General features: G+C 47.4%; 1 protein-coding gene across 5 annotated transcripts in view; it reads right to left on the bottom strand.

Annotated features, from left to right (window-relative positions):
* Positions 1 to 15765, bottom strand: part of LOC147303103 (semaphorin-6D-like) — an 86723-nt gene that overhangs the window by 47708 nt on the left and 23250 nt on the right. For 3 of the 5 annotated variants that reach the window (XM_086281430.1, XM_086281431.1, XM_086281432.1), the window contains one exon: positions 63 to 176. The exons of the other annotated variants lie outside the window; for them this stretch is intronic. The gene's annotated coding sequence lies outside the window, so the exon portion shown is untranslated. The remainder of the gene's footprint in view (positions 1 to 62; positions 177 to 15765) is intronic. 5 annotated transcript variants of the gene reach the window in all.

Below are 15765 nucleotides of genomic sequence, written 5' to 3'. Positions count from 1 at the left end.
GGCTGGCAGCAAGAGAGCTTCAGAGGAACATTAGAGTGGTTCTGAAGGGTGACCGTACTTACATTTTTACAGAGTGAAAATCTGCTGCGACGGACAGGTGAAGCCTCTGGATGCTCAAGTGACAGCAGCAAAGCAAACAGGAAGTCAGGAGGCGGGGGTGCACCCCCTCAGACGTCCTGCAACAGCAAAACGATAAAGTTTAAAAGGACCAAAACATTTGTGCTTCAAGCTTTGAGCAAACATGACGAGCTGCTTTTAACAGTCTCTGTGGTGTTTTGATTGCAGGCGCCTCATCAGGACGGACCTCTGGCTGTGTACCATGGACCAGCCCAACACATCAACCAATCACAAGAGAGGACAGTGAACCACAGCTTGATGACCAATCAGTGCAGCTCGCTGCATGAAGACATCCTGACATTAAAATTATTGCCAGCTTGGAATAAAAACACTCACAAACACTTTCCTGAAACCTGCAGGTCAACACACAAAGTACCTGCAACATACCAACAACATGCCTGCAACACAACTGAAACACACGAGCAACATGTCGACAACACACTTGTAATACACCTCCAACACATGTTGAACACACCAACAACACATGTCAATCAAACCAGCAACATGCCAACAACACCCCTGCAACACACCTCTAACATGACTCCAACACAAGTGAAACACACCTGCAACACACCTGTCACACGCCTGTCACACGACTGAAACACCCCAGAAACACGCCTGCAACACGCCTGAAACATGACTGTAACACGCCTGCAACACGCCTGTCACACGACTGAAACACCCCAGAAACACGCCTGAAACACACCAGAAACACGCCTGCAACACGCCTGCAACACGACTGAAACACCCCAGAAACACGCCTGAAACACACCAGAAACACGCCTGCAACACGCCTGCAACACGACTGAAACACCCCAGAAACACGCCTGTCATATGACTGCAACACGCCTGCAACATGCCTGAAACACACCAGAAACACACCTGAAACACACCAGAAACACGCCTGCAACACGCCTGAAACATGACTGTAACACGCCTGCAACACGCCTGTCACACGACTGAAACACCCCAGAAACACGCCTGAAACACACCAGAAACACGCCTGCAACACGCCTGCAACACGACTGAAACACCCCAGAAACACGCCTGTCATATGACTGCAACACGCCTGCAACATGCCTGAAACACACCAGAAACACACCTGAAACACACCAGAAACACACCTGAAACACACCAGAAACACGCCTGCAACACGCCTGCAACACGCCTGTCACACGCCTGAAACACGCCTGAAACACGCCTGCAACACATCACCTTTTAGCTGAATCAGTGCAGTACTCTTTAACACTAGCAAGAAAGCAATGTATTTATAAAGCACTTTCAGGTGCTGTACACTTGATACATTAAACAAGTTCAAAAAAGAAATAATATAAATAGAGGAAACATATCATCTTTTTTTTTTTTTTAAATAATTCAAATAATATTTAAAACAGTAAAATTGGCACAAATAGCAAAAGCAATAATAAAATAGTATAAAATGATAATTAGAATTGAGCTTCCTCTTGGACCTGGGTACCTCAGCTGAGGCAGGAAAGGCTCCGCCCCCTCTGAGCTTCCTCTTGGACCTGGGTACCTCCAGGAGCAGCTTGTCAGCTGGCCTGAGAGACCTGGGGGGTGGGTAAGGACGAAGAAGCTCAGAGAGGTAAATTGGGGCAAGACCGTTTAAGCCTGGGGTGCCAAACGTACGGCCCGCGGGCCGGATCAGGCCCACAAACGGGTTTAATCTGGCCCGTGAGATGATTTTGTAAAGTATAAAAATGAGCAGCAATTTTTCAATAAAGAAACTGCTGTTCCAATTGTGTCCATTGGATGGCGCAATAGCAATTGTGAGCTACTTTGTTTTGCCCGCGAAATTTAAACCCGATGTGCTTTGGCACCCTCATTGGCCCAATATGTCTCTGTCAAAAAGAGAAAAGTGGATGCAGAGTGCAGAGTGTTCCAAGAAAAATGGTCATCCTCCTATTTATTCACGGAAGTGAAAGCTGTATGCTTGGTGTGTTCCCAGCATGTTGCAGTGCTGAAAGAATATAACCTCCGTCGCCACTACGTGAGTCTTCATGCCGACAAATATGACAACTTTTAAGGACAGCAGAGAAGAGAGAAGGTGAATGAACTGTTGGCGGGTCTGAAGAAACTGCAGTCTGTGTTTACTCACAGCCGAGACATCAGTGACGCTGCAGTGAAAGCTAGCTACCTCGTTGCTAACGAAATTGCACTAGCTTCAAAGCCATTTAGTGAGGGTGAATTTGTAAAAACATGTATGATGAAGGCATCTAAGATTGTGTGCCCTGCAAAGTGCCAGGCCTTTGCAAATATCAGCCTGACAGGAAACACAGTTGCCGACAGGATTTCTGATCTTTCAGCGGATTTGGACAAAAAAATAGTCATTTATTGTGTTTTCAGTTGCAATTGATGAAGGCACATTACAGATGTTGCACAACTGGCAATTTTCATCCGCGGAGTTGATGACACATTGACTGTCACCGAGGAGTTCGTGGAGTTGGTACCGATGACAGATACAGCGACCGCAGCTGATATTTTCACCGCAGCTGTCGGCGCGTTGGACAGGGTCGGAGTGGACCGGTCCCGCGCTGTCAGCCTGGCTACAGATGGTGCGCCCTCAATGATCGGGAAGAAAGCAGGCGTTGTAAAAAGGTTCAGAGATAAAGTGCAATCTGCAAATGGAGGACGTGGTTTTTGGACTTTTCACTGTATTTTGCACCAGGAGGCTTTGTGTTGCAAGTCACTGAAAATGGATAACGCCATGAAGGTGGTCATCCAAACTGTTAATTTCATCCAGAAGCCTCAAGCACCGTCAGTTTGACAGCATTCTCAGAGAGAAAGACCACATCTATGGCCTGCCATACCACACTGCGGTAAGATGGCTGAGCCGAGGTGCTGTGCTGAGGCGTTTCTTTGATTTACGAGAAGAAATTGAACAGTTTATGGAAGAAAACTGGAAACCAGTGTTAGAATTTCATTCTGCAGAATGGATGCAGCACCTTGCATTTATGGTGGATGTTACAGAGGACCTGAATAACTTGAACAAACAGCTGCAAGGACGCAACAAAGTTGTCACGCAGTATCATGACAGCATTTCAAGTTGAAGCTGTTATTGTGGGAGACGCAGCCCACCGGTGGTGATGCAGCTCACTTCCAAAGTGTTGCGGATATGAAGCGGTTCAAAGATAAAATAACGGGACTGTTACTAGTTTGAGCAACGATTTCAGATTTTTGGTGAACTGGAGAAAGACTTCAAAGTTTTGTGCTCGCCGTTCACCGTGAATCCTTTTGATCTGCCCGTCAGCATCCAACTTGAAATAACAGACTTGCAGCGTGACTCGGATTTGAAGGGCAAATTTGCTGCAGCTGGCTTGAACACATTCTGTCAGAATCTCTTGCCTGGTTACCCCAACTTGATGCCCTCGCTGCAAAACTATTGTGCATGTTGGGAACCACGTATCTTTGTGAGCAAGTTTTCTCTGTAATGAGCATAAATAAAACAAAACTGCGCTCAAGGCTCACGCACAGGCACTCGAATCACATCCTGAAGTTAGCTGCTGCTCAGGATGTGAAGCCTGATATTGATGAGCTGGTGAAAGCTAAAGATGCCAGGTATCAGGAGTCACATAAATGATGCAACCCCACTGAAAGTGCTGCATGAGACACCCTGATGTACTTCTGTGATCTGTGATATACTTCTGTGAATCACTGAGGCGCTGTGTGCTTGTTCTTTGTCCTCAGGATTTTCAAATAACTTGAGGTGTTTTATGATTAATAGCTACTGTATGTTGTGCCTGTACTATTTTGAACATACTGTCCGCAGGCTCTAGCTTTATTTTTATGTTGATCGTATTAAAACAAAGAAAACAATCTGAAGTTGTTGTTTTTAAGTTATATACACAATGATTTTACCAGTCCGGCCCACTTGAGAATAGACTTCTCTCCATGTGGCCCCTGAACTAAAATGAGTTTAACACCCCTGCTTTAAGCATTTAAAAACAAACATGAGAATTTTAAATGAACTGTGTTCACACCGAACGTGATAAATCACAAAACATAAATCTTACATAAAACATTTTGTAATTATACAGGCAGCCAATGGAGTGAAGCCAGGATGGGAGTTATGTGTTCTGGTTAAAGGTCGTGCAGCAGCATTTTGGACCAGCTGCAGACGAGAGAGAAGATGCTGACTAACTCCACAATACAGCACATTACAGTAATCCAAACGAGATGGAATAAAAGCATCGATTACGGTTTCAAAATGCAGCCTGGATAAAGTAGGTCTTCTCTTTACCAAGCGCCTTAAATGATAAAAACTGGACTTGACAGTAGCCCTAATTTGACTGTCTAATTTAAAATCACTGTCCATCTTAAAACCCAGGTTAGTAACAACAGGTTTAAAATACACAAGGTTCACAAGGTCCACTAGGACCAAACAGAATCACCTCAGTTTTGCTTGAATTACATCTTAGAAAGTTTAGGGACATCCGAGATTTAATGTCTTCTAGAGATGCTAGAAGTGGCTTAATAGAGAAGGCATCGTTCTGCTTCAGAGGCAGATCAATCTGACAGTCGTCAGCATAGCAGTGGAAGGGTAATCCATGCCTTCTGAGGATGGTTCCCAGGGGCTGTAAACATAATGAAAAAAGCAGAGGCCCTAAAATTGAGCCCTGTGGGACCCCAGACTGAAAGGCAGCAGAGGAGGACTCATACCCTGAAAGGTTAACACTAAAAGTTCTGTCAGAAAGATAAGACCTAAACCATTTCAAAGCAGTACCACGAATGCCTGCAAGATGGTGCAAGCGAGTCAGTAAAATGTTGTGGTCTACAGTGTCAAAGGCAGCTGTTAGGTCAAGAACAACATGATTACCAGAGTCACAGGAAAGGAGGATATCATTAAAAACCTTTAAGAGTGCTGACTCCGTGCTATGAACGTTTTTAAAACCTGATTGGAAGACCTCTGGGACACCACTCTCCTTTGGTTGCAACCTTCTCAATGAAAAACACATAAAATCATCAGAGAGGCCTCCAAGCAGCCACTTTGTGGAGCATTTAAGACTGAGTCAGTAGAGTTAAATAACACGTGGATTGTGACTGTTGGAGGAAATGATCTTAGAGAAATATTTTCTTTTAGCCTCCTTGACCGTATCCTGATAGAGGCGCCAGCAGTCCTTTAGGATTTGAAGAGACACCTGCAGTTTGTCCCTCTTCCATCTGCGTTCAGCTCTACGACACTCCCTCCTCACAGCCCGAGTGGCGTCGTTAAACCAAGGGTCCGTTTTAGCCTTGGGCTGCCTGGTTATTAATGGTGCCAGAGTCCAGAGTGGTTAGGCAGTACGATCAGCGGGGAACTGGGCAGCAGTGGAAGGGTTAATAATCCGACAGCGGCGAACAGGAGCGCTGGTTTGAACTGTAGTGCGTGAAAACGCAGCATCAAATAATACAGCCATATGGTCAGAGAAGGCAGTGTCAGTCACTTCCATGTTAGACACAGGTAGACTGTGCGACAGGACCAGGTCCAGTGTGTCCGTGTTCATGTGTGGGACCAGGTACGGGCTGGACCGGATTAAAAGAATCAATGAGGCTTAAAAACTCCTTCACCTGAGGTTTGTCAGGGCAGCAGACATGGATATTAAAACCCCCACAATAAGAACGTAGTGGGCATATGATTAATGGTGCTGCGTGTGGCGGGCTTTAAGGCTCAGCTCAGATTTAGACAGAGGAAGATGAAGACAGAGGCCGAGAGCTACAGCAGAGTTCAGCCTCACATTGTTTTTGTCCAGATTTGGATTTTAAAGGATTTGATTCTAGGACATTCCCAGCTGGAGTTTGTGCTCTAAAGGAACGCAGTCAGGGTTTAAGGGGGAAGTTTGAAGGCAAACTCAGGACGCAGTAACACGATTAAAGGAAGCTCCTCGTGTAAAACAAAGAGGCTCCCCTGGTGCCGCTCAGCGAGCATCTGCAGCTGATTGGATTTGTTCAGGATCGATTCTCTGGAGGATTCTGCTCTCGGCGGGTGGCACGAGTCCAGATCGAAGGAAATCTTATCAGCTGCCATTAGGCCCGAGGCCCATCGCTCGGCTCATTTCGTTCACAGAGAAATAAAACAGTGAGGCAGGAGGAGGAGCTCCCTGTGGATGAACAGAGCTGGTTTCTCAGGAAGAGGAACTCAGTGGCGTGTAGCCTGAGCACAGCAAGCGACTGCCTGCTCACAAAGAAAAGTGTCCGTGCTTGTTAGCAGAAGTTCTGCACGAGCTAACTTCACCTAACGAGCTAATAGGAGCCATTAGTGGGCTCCAATTAGAGGAATCCCTCCTAACGAGGTCAGACAGATCAATAGCACAGGGAGAGTCGCCGCGTATCAACACCTCTGCAGGCTTTCAGCCTCACTCCTAGCCTGCTGGTTACCACGGTTACCAACACGACCTCAGCGCACACGCCCAGACTGGGGTCAGAGGCCATTAGGTCACTACACGATGGTCACTCGTGTAGAACACCTCAGACAGAGGCTGCTGCACCAAAAGCTTCACTGTGATTGCTCTGGTTCGAGCAGGTTGCCTTGGTCACCGGCAGTCAGCGAGGAAGGCGACTTCTCTGCATCTCCACGTATCTCTGACCTGCGACCCATCAGTTACCATAGCAACCTCACAGTGGGTGTCGGTGCAGTACTGTACGCCTGTTATAGCACACGGGTAACCATCGCGAACCTCCACCGACCACCCACCAGCTGGTTGGAGAACATCTGTGAGGCTGTGGCACCGCTTCAGGAGAAGTGTTGGCACAAAGGAGCCTGCTGAACGTTAGTCCCCGCCCCCGCCACGGCCCGTGACCTCAGCGCTAACAGCGAGAAGAACAGCTCGACTGGCCTCCTCGTTCACACGCTTCGCCTGCCTTTACACCACCTAGCTGTCCATCTATCCAGTCATCCACCTATCCGTCCATTCATCGACACATCCACCCAGACATCCACTGCGAGCTCGCTGAGATCTTCTGATGTACACTTCAAACAGACTGATCAATAATCTATACCTGCTGCTGTAAACAGGCTCTCTGATTGGCTGCGGTCAGTGTCCTCTGAGCTTTGTTTTCATGTTTGCTGCTTTGTTCCAGTTTCAGTCATTCAGCAGATTAATCCTCTCAGCAACAAATCTGATCCTCATCATCCTCATCCCCATCTCACACGCACACACACACAGACACACACGCCTGTCCGACTCTAATCCCACATGTGATCGTTTGCTGAGGTTAATCCTCGCGTCTGCCTCTGCCGTCCACTCTGATGGATTTACTTTCATCCCTGCGTTGACATCTCATTACTTCCTCATGCTCAAGTCCCGCCTCTCTCCTGATGACATCGGTACCGTTTTACTATGGCGCTCAGGTGAGTTTTTAACACGGGGCACGTTTAGCTTCATGTCTGTGATTCGTATCAGCAGTTACACCACAACATGTTTCAGGCACCACCACCACCGCCGCCACCCCTACATCATCTAAGACCTTCCAAAAACCTTCAAACAGGGGGCGGGGTCAGTCATTAGAAAGGAGGACCCCACAGACCAGTTCCTGTTTTCCTTTGAACACCAACACTGACATTCTTTATCATGAACCTGAGAGGTGATTTGTCTTATCAGCAGCATTCACGAGCTGGTCTGAGCTAGTTAGCCACAGGCTAACATAACATTAGCCACAGTAACCAAGGCGACCATGACAAACACGCCGGTGACAACTATCCTCAGTCTCAGACCTGTAAACCTGTCAGCCAGGTGAATACAGGCGTTTTAAACAAGCTAGCAAAGCCAAAGTGGCTAAAGCTAAAGCTAGCTTAGCCACGGGCCTCGGTATGAGCAACGGATCAAAGCAGTGAGGAGGAAGACAACAGAGAGCAGTGAGGAAGGCTGGATGTCCGGCTGAAGGTACCGACCTGCTGGTTGATAACACGCACGTGCGCACAAACACACACCCTGGGCAAAAACATCAGAGCACACCTGAGCTCAGCTCACTCCGTGCCGCCAACCTCACAGTTTTCTCACAAATGACATCACATCAGTCTCAATCCAACGACACGCTGCACACCTGGCTGTCCCTCACCTGCACACAGGTGTGGGCGTACCTGCAGCAGTCAGTGAGACGGTGTGTTTGTAGTAACGCTGAACATTAGGGCAGAGGACCAGGTGGAGCTGCAATTGCTGCAATCAAACATGCACTTCCTGTTTCTCATGACACAGAAAAGGGCGCACAGGTACGCACTCCTAAGCTGCTGCAAGCTCATTTTCAGTGCTGCGTTTCATTCAAAGGTCAAAGTTCAAGTCACAGGAAGGAACATGGAGCACAAACACACAGAGGTCAGAGGTCAGAGCTGGAGAATAGCGTCACCAGCAACAAATGACATCAACTTAATTGGAGCTTCCTCCTGAGGCCAGCAGGTCAAAGCTCGGATGCTGGCGGTGGCGCTCAGACCAGGAACGACGGTGCCTGTAGCTGGGTCACAGGGTCAACTTCACAGAGGTCAAACAATTACCAACATGGCAGCTTACCGCCGTCCGTGGGGGGAGGGAGAGAGCCCAGCTGGTCATGTGATTGGTCAGCGGGCTCTGATATTACTGCAGTTAGAAAGGAGGGGGTCGGGGGGCTGGACTGGAAATGCTTTTATTTTTAGATCAATCACTGATTGGACAGCAGGACCTTTGCCCACGTGACCATTGACCTCAGTCCACTAAGACAACAGGTCCAAACAGGTCCATTAAAGTGACATAAAAGCAGAAAGATCAACAGTGATGTCACAGTATTTTTTTTAATCTGGACATACTGAAGGAAAGACTCCAGAAACCATTTCTAATGTCTCACATTTAAACCGATTCATCGAGTTAATCAAATAATACTGATAGTAATCATAATCATCGAGTGCCTGGAGCGACTGGTGGGCGTGTCATTGTGATTTGGTGCTGCCTCTGAACTGAGCATGCTCAGATCCCGTCATCCATCATCTTAAATAACAGCCTAACAGCAGCACCACGTGGTTTTCCTCGCCGCCCGCACAGACGGGCCGGTTGGATGTGACGCCGCAGGAAAGCACACAGGCTGCTCCACCAGACGTTTCCGTCTCTGCCGGACTGACCGGAAAGACGCCTGAAAATGGATCCAAAAGCTGAGCCGGGCGCCGAGCTGACCTCACAGGCAACGACCGCTCACACTCACCTGTGCCACGACACGCTCCCGCCCAGGTGAACACCACATGACCCGCCCACCACGACCAATATCCACCAATGTTTGATGTCCAAAAGGAAGTCGACTTACAGTGTAGCCACACACACACAGACACACACTCACCCTCCTGCTGGCCAACATCTCTCAGACTAACAAGCTCCTCTCGACAGCAGCGATAACAAAGACAGATCGTCTGATGACAACACTGAATGTCATCGTGTGTGTGTGTGTGTGTGTTTGTGTGCGTGCACGTGTGTTGACCACACACAGTGTGACTCACTGAGCTGTTCGCAGTAAATGACTTTGTGCTCATTTGGAGGAGATTCATTGTGTTTTTAAGCCTCGCCGCGTGGCGCTCACATATTCCACTCTTTCCATCAAAATGCAAACTGAGCGGCGGTGGCTCGCCGCAGCCCGCCTCCCTCGCTCTCGTTTTAAAGGCCAATTTATTGGATTCACAAAAAGCCCGAAATAATCACTCATTGTAAGGCTAAAAGGCTCATCACAGAGTCCAATCATCCAATAAAATAAATGTGGTTCATAATTGCCGTGGAAATGCAGGCGGCCTCACACAAATGAAATCTCATCACAGCGAGCGTCCTCGCAGACCGCCGCCGCCCGCTGAACACCAGACAGTCTGCAGATTCTTCAGTGACAGCGTTACGCCTTCGTTACTCTGCCCATGCTCACGATGCCTCGTTGGTGGCCTCTGACACTGAGCGGTCACCAACAGGTGGAGCTTTTCTGGATTTAGACAAACTGAAGCACAAACCCATCTGACCCTCGAGGTCACCTGACCTTCACCTGCGACCACACGCGTTTCCTGCTGCTCGTTGCTCTGTGGCTGTTTTTCAATCGACTCAAACACTCGAATTCAAACCTCAGAGCTTCAAAGGGACGCACACCAGAGACTTTCATTCATACACAACACCAACAAAACAAGAAGAAGAGAGCACTGAGCGGGCGGACATTCACCCAGGTAACACAAGTGTTTCAGTGTGTGTCAGCGCACACCTGCAGGTGAATGAGGAGGTCTGTCCACGCCCACCACGAGGCAGGATCTGCTGTTAGAGCTGCAACCAGCCAGGAGATGCATCTCACTGTGTACCTCCCACTCACTCACACACACACGCGCGCACACAAACACACACATGCATGCACACACAGGCAATGAAGGCTACACAAAGGAGGAACAATCGCCTGCCAAACTGTGCCTACACACACACACGTTTGTACATGTATCTCTCTGAGGACCTTTGTTGAATGAATTAATTTCTCCTCATTTCTCCACCCGTTACAGCAACACACCCACCCCGCCCTCTGAGGCCACACTGCTGCTACATGAGCCTAGCTGCACAGATGTGCACCACAAAACAAGCCTGCAGCCAACCACTGCGAGAACAAGAGCTGCTGTGATTGGCTGCAGAAATGAAAGAAAAGCAGCGAACAGCACAAACATCATGACACGCAGACCGGTCAGTCTGCAGACCACATGTGAAGATTACAAATGATCTTCTTATGGCCTCTGACAGTGGACTCATCTCTGTGCTTGTCCTGCTAGACCTCAGTGCAGCGTTCGATACTGTCGACCATAATATCCTATTAGAGCGATTAGAACATGCTGTAGGTATTACAGGTACTGTGCTGCAGTGGTTTGTATCATATCTATCTAATAGACTCCAGTTTGTGCATGTAAATGGAGAGTCCTCTTCACACACTGAGGTTAATTATGGAGTTCCACAGGGTTCAGTGCTAGGACCAATTCTGTTTACATTATACATGCTTCCCTTAGGCAGCATCATTAGAAGACATAGCATACATTTACACTGCTATGCAGATGACACCCAGCTCTATCTGTCCATGAAGCCAGATAACACACACCAATGAGTTAAACTGCAGGAATGTCTTAAAGACATAAAGACCTGGATGACCGCTAACTTTCTGCTTCTTAATTCAGATAAAACTGAGGTTATTGTACTCGGCCCCGAAAAGCTTAGAAATATTAGGGCTGCGCCATATTATACCGTTCACGGTAATACCGGTATAATGTTAGGCAACGATAGGAAAATGAAATATCGCGATAGAATATGAGTAAAACGCGCATGCGCAGCGCCTTTGTTTTCATACGCACATGGCCGATTGTTGAGTGAAACAGATGAACCAGAATTGGTTTGTAAAAATGGTGCAACTTCAGTGATGTGGAACTGGTTTGGTGTTTGTCCGTCAGATACACGACAAAGCACATTTTTTTGCAGAACATGCAAGCGGCCGTCGTTATTGTCGTATTTGTCGGACTAAGATGCTCTTAAATCTGGGTCCTAAACTCCGTATGCTTCAGGTCAAACGAACACTGCAGCATCACTTAGAGTTAAAAACTGTCTAAATTCTTTCATCTTTAATAAAACGATCAGCATTGCTGCTTTACCAGGTGTAACTATGAAGTTTAACTTCCAGGCATCCATGAAAACAAAAGTTATTACATTTAACGGAGTTAGAAGTTAGCAGGAAGCTAGCGGAAGTTAGCTCGCTAGTTTCGCTAGTTACCTAAGCATGATATAGCATGTTCTGACTGAGAGATTTCTGAAAAAAATCAAACGTACAGCTCTGCTATCACTTCCAACATAAATGAAGACAGGAAACTAAACAGCAGTGACGTTTGTAGGGTTACTGAAGTTGGGCTAGCTGGTATATAATGATGTGCTACCTGATCGCTAGCGACACAGCTATGTTAGCATAACATAAACAGTGAAGCTGGAGGACGAACACTAACACGTGAAGGTTCCTCATGGTTAGAGACAAATGCAATCGCATGGCAGGATGCTGTAAACGGACCAAACTTCAGTCAGGAGAACAACTGAGATAATCCATCCATCCGAGGTCAGTCATTAATATACTGCAACAACATGGGAATAGAGCAGCTGCCAGAGAATTTAACATTAATGAATCAATGGTACAGAAGTGGAGGAAGCAAGAAGAATGAGTTTAATAAAGTTTGATTTATCTGACTGCTTTGTTTCGCTTAATGTGCCTTATAATCCCGTGCACCTTGTGTTCCGAAAAATACGTACTGCACACTGCAGTTTAATGTTGCAAAGCACCTCTTTTTAACTTCAGTGGATATTATACATGGTTATGCTCAGGATATGTCAGCCCATTTCTACTGGAAATGCCTTTTGGTTAAACTTTCAGCAAGGAATTTGCATTTGCACTGTTACATTTTTATAAAGCTTTAATGTACATAAAAACCAGCTTCTTGTTTAAGTGAAAATAAATGGAAGGTTGTTTTTTTGCGCTAGTAATGTTGTGGAGTTGTATTTTGTCTCGCATCAATTATATCGTCAGTTATATCGTTATCGCAAATTTTCAAATATATATCGTGATAAATATTTTTGGCCATATCGCCCTGCTCTAGGTATCTAACCAGAGTCTTACTGAGCCTGGTTCTGCTGGAGGTTTCTTCCTGTTAGAAGCGAGTTTTTCCTTCCTACTGTCTCCAACGTGTTCGCTCATAGGGGGTCGTTTGATTACCTTGACATGACTGTTGGTGAGTCAAAGGTCAGGAATCCTCCTGTAGAAGTCTTACCATCGCCCCCTGCTGACCTTCAGACAGAACGCAGGTTTGAGGCTGTTTCTCTGTTACCAGCTGACCTGTGACGTCTCATGGCTGCAGTTGAGGTCACATGTGATTAATAATGATGTTCTGAGGCCTCTGTGAGCCAAACAGAAACTCTCCATATTCAATGATAACTGAGACTTTAGCTTAAAGCTGGTTTTTAAACACTGGTTCAGTCGTCGTACTTCCTCTGAGAAACAGCAAGAGGACGCAGCCTGACCTGCCTCCTCCCGTCTGATCCTCTATCTGCTCTCTTCCTGCCTCCCTCATCACTTCTGCCTCTGCTTCGTCACGTTCAGCTCTGACACGAGCAGACGCTCGGCCACTCCACAGTCAGAGCCCCCTGCCGAGCATGCTGGGATACCACGGCTGCCGTGGCAACGGAAAGACAGGCTCTGCGGGGAGGAGGCTGAAGGAAGAAGCGGCAAAGACGGATTAAAGTAAGACGAGGTCAGAGGAAGAGGAGGATGAGAGAAAACAGGCAGGAGAGAAGACGAGGTCAGAGGATGAGGGGATGAGACAGATGAGACGGCGACAGTCGGTCTAAATCAGATTACTGCTGAGATCTGACGACACAGAAGCTCTCTCTCAGGGGTTAATCTGCTCTCGGCGGGATTAGAGCGTCGCCTGCAGAGATCACCTCCATCTCTTTCTCTGAGACGTGAGCATCGAAGCTTCACAAAGACAAAGAAACCTGCAGTTCCCCAGACATCCAGCAGGGGCAGCAGTGTGTCAGTCCCCAGAGACTGCCATGTTAAAATAAACATATTTATTCATACAACAGCTGTTTGTGGGGGCGTGGCCCCATTGACCGTCAGGTGTATGGTGACACAGGTGGCTGTAGCTGCTAGCTGACGTGCGGAGTGTGTCTGACCAATAACACGGCTGCTGTGAGGTCAGAGCTGACAGAGCTCCTGAGCTGGTAACTGATAGGCCAACTCACTAACACTGAGGCTTTACAGAGCATGCCCATCTTTTATATACGGTGTACGGTCCAGACATCAGTTTAAACATGAACGTGATGAAGCTGTGGTGCTCAGCGTTGGATTACCATGGCAACGCTGATGCTTGGCCCTGATTTGCTAACACAGAAATGTGTCATCAAAGTTTGGACAGAAACACAGCAGTTTCCCTGAAATAGTGCAGTCGTGATTATTTGGCAGCTGCACCACTGCAGCTGTCCAAACAGATCCAAATGTAGGGAAGCGCCGTGATAACGGCCCGCCGCTATCAGTCTGTGCTAAGCTAGGCACAACTGTATATCTGCAGGAAACTGGGGGCTGCTGACACACCAGAGTCGCTGCAGCGTGCTGCTCCTTCTGGTTTCTCCAAGCGAAACACAAACGTCATTTTCTTGGTGAAACGTTGGCGTCTGCAGACGTCAGACGGCTGTAAATCCCGAGCCGAAGGCTGCAGGTTTCTCTGATCGTCGACATCGGCTCAGATTTCTCTCACAGTGAAAAGCAGAGTCCTGTCAGTGCGAGGAGAAGATAAAGAGTGCCGATGTGTTTTCCACCATCAGTCACTGACTCACGAGGAAGATCACGGGTGGAGCAGCAGCAGACACCTGACACCGTGAACCAGCAGTCCATCGTTTCTGACCGTTTTTCTCTCGGTCCCCGAAGCTTCTGAGACGAGGACGCAGAAAAGCCCCCCACCTGTGCGAGCTGCCTGCTGGCGCGATGCTGATTTGGGTCGTGTTCAGACAAGTTAACCTGGGAATTTCTCCATCTCGGCTCGGGTACAGCTCACCATCTGGCAGATTAGCTGTTAAAACTCAGTGAAGTGAAGTTAAGCGGTGCTGGCAGCCTCGCTGCCGTCACACTTTACATTCTGGAGGAGCGGGGACAAAAACGGGAACTTTTTCCATTTGCTCCAAAAAGTGGATTTTTCATAAAAAGCTCAGTCGCTTTAATCACTGCGAGAGCTGCAGCTGCACACGCTCAGTCTGCAACACGCTTTTTAAATCCTTTCCAAACAGGCAGCGAGGGACTGATCTGTAATTTTACTTGATAACAGCGTGCTGGTTGGTTCATTTTGTCCTCTGCTGGGTTTTTGTTGCAGCCAACTCTTCTCTGCTGAAGATAACCATAAATATGCAATATTTACTGATTAAACTGAGCTCAGCCCCCAAAATACTGCTGCTCATTCATTTTCAGAGCACAGCCTGCATAACGACGAGCAGGCAAGTCGATTCCTTTTTCTACAACGATAAAGGCCCCAGGACGCTTCCCTGAGCAACACCACGAGCACGCAACAGAAATAACAAACACCAGACTCGACTCTTCTTTAACCTATTAAGGTTTAAAACCTCAGAGCTCAACGTAACAGGCCCAAGATTTATCCTGTAAATGCAACTTAAACCAGCAGGGGGCGCTGCTCTGTCAGAAAACACCAACACGGCTAACATCAAGTTTAATCCAGTAAGTTTGTGTAAACTTGTGATATCCATGACGATAAGACAGAGAATATTACACAAACAAACCATTTCAAAAGCTCATCACCAAACCACACCAGCGCTCACCTGTACAGGTGAGAGAAAAGCCACAAACATGACAGCAAAAGCAAAGACATTTTCATGTCTCACATACCTGTTGAGGAGCGGTGGTCAGACACAGACGGCACATGGAAAAAGACAAAGAAACAGAGGTTAGTTTAAATGCAGCACAAATACAAAGAACGTCTCAGAACCAAAGCATGAAAACCTCAGAGCAGCTACGCGACAGCATCTCCACAGTCCAGCGACTTGTATGTTTAGTACTCGTTCATTTAAAAGGACGGCGAGCTTCAGGTTGGAGCTGCACGGCTGGCTTTAGCGCCTCAGGACAAACGTGACTCTTTTTAAGAAGACAAAGGCTCCGCCTCCT

Source organism: Aulonocara sp. 'chitande type north' Nkhata Bay, linkage group LG22, assembly GCF_057382095.1.
Source record: "Aulonocara sp. 'chitande type north' Nkhata Bay isolate Kocher_YH1m ecotype deep benthic linkage group LG22, A_spYH_male_GT1.1, whole genome shotgun sequence".
Classification (NCBI taxonomy): domain Eukaryota; kingdom Metazoa; phylum Chordata; class Actinopteri; order Cichliformes; family Cichlidae; genus Aulonocara; species Aulonocara sp. 'chitande type north' Nkhata Bay.
Note: the sequence above shows the minus strand (reverse complement) of the source record. Positions and strands in the feature narration are given on the sequence as shown.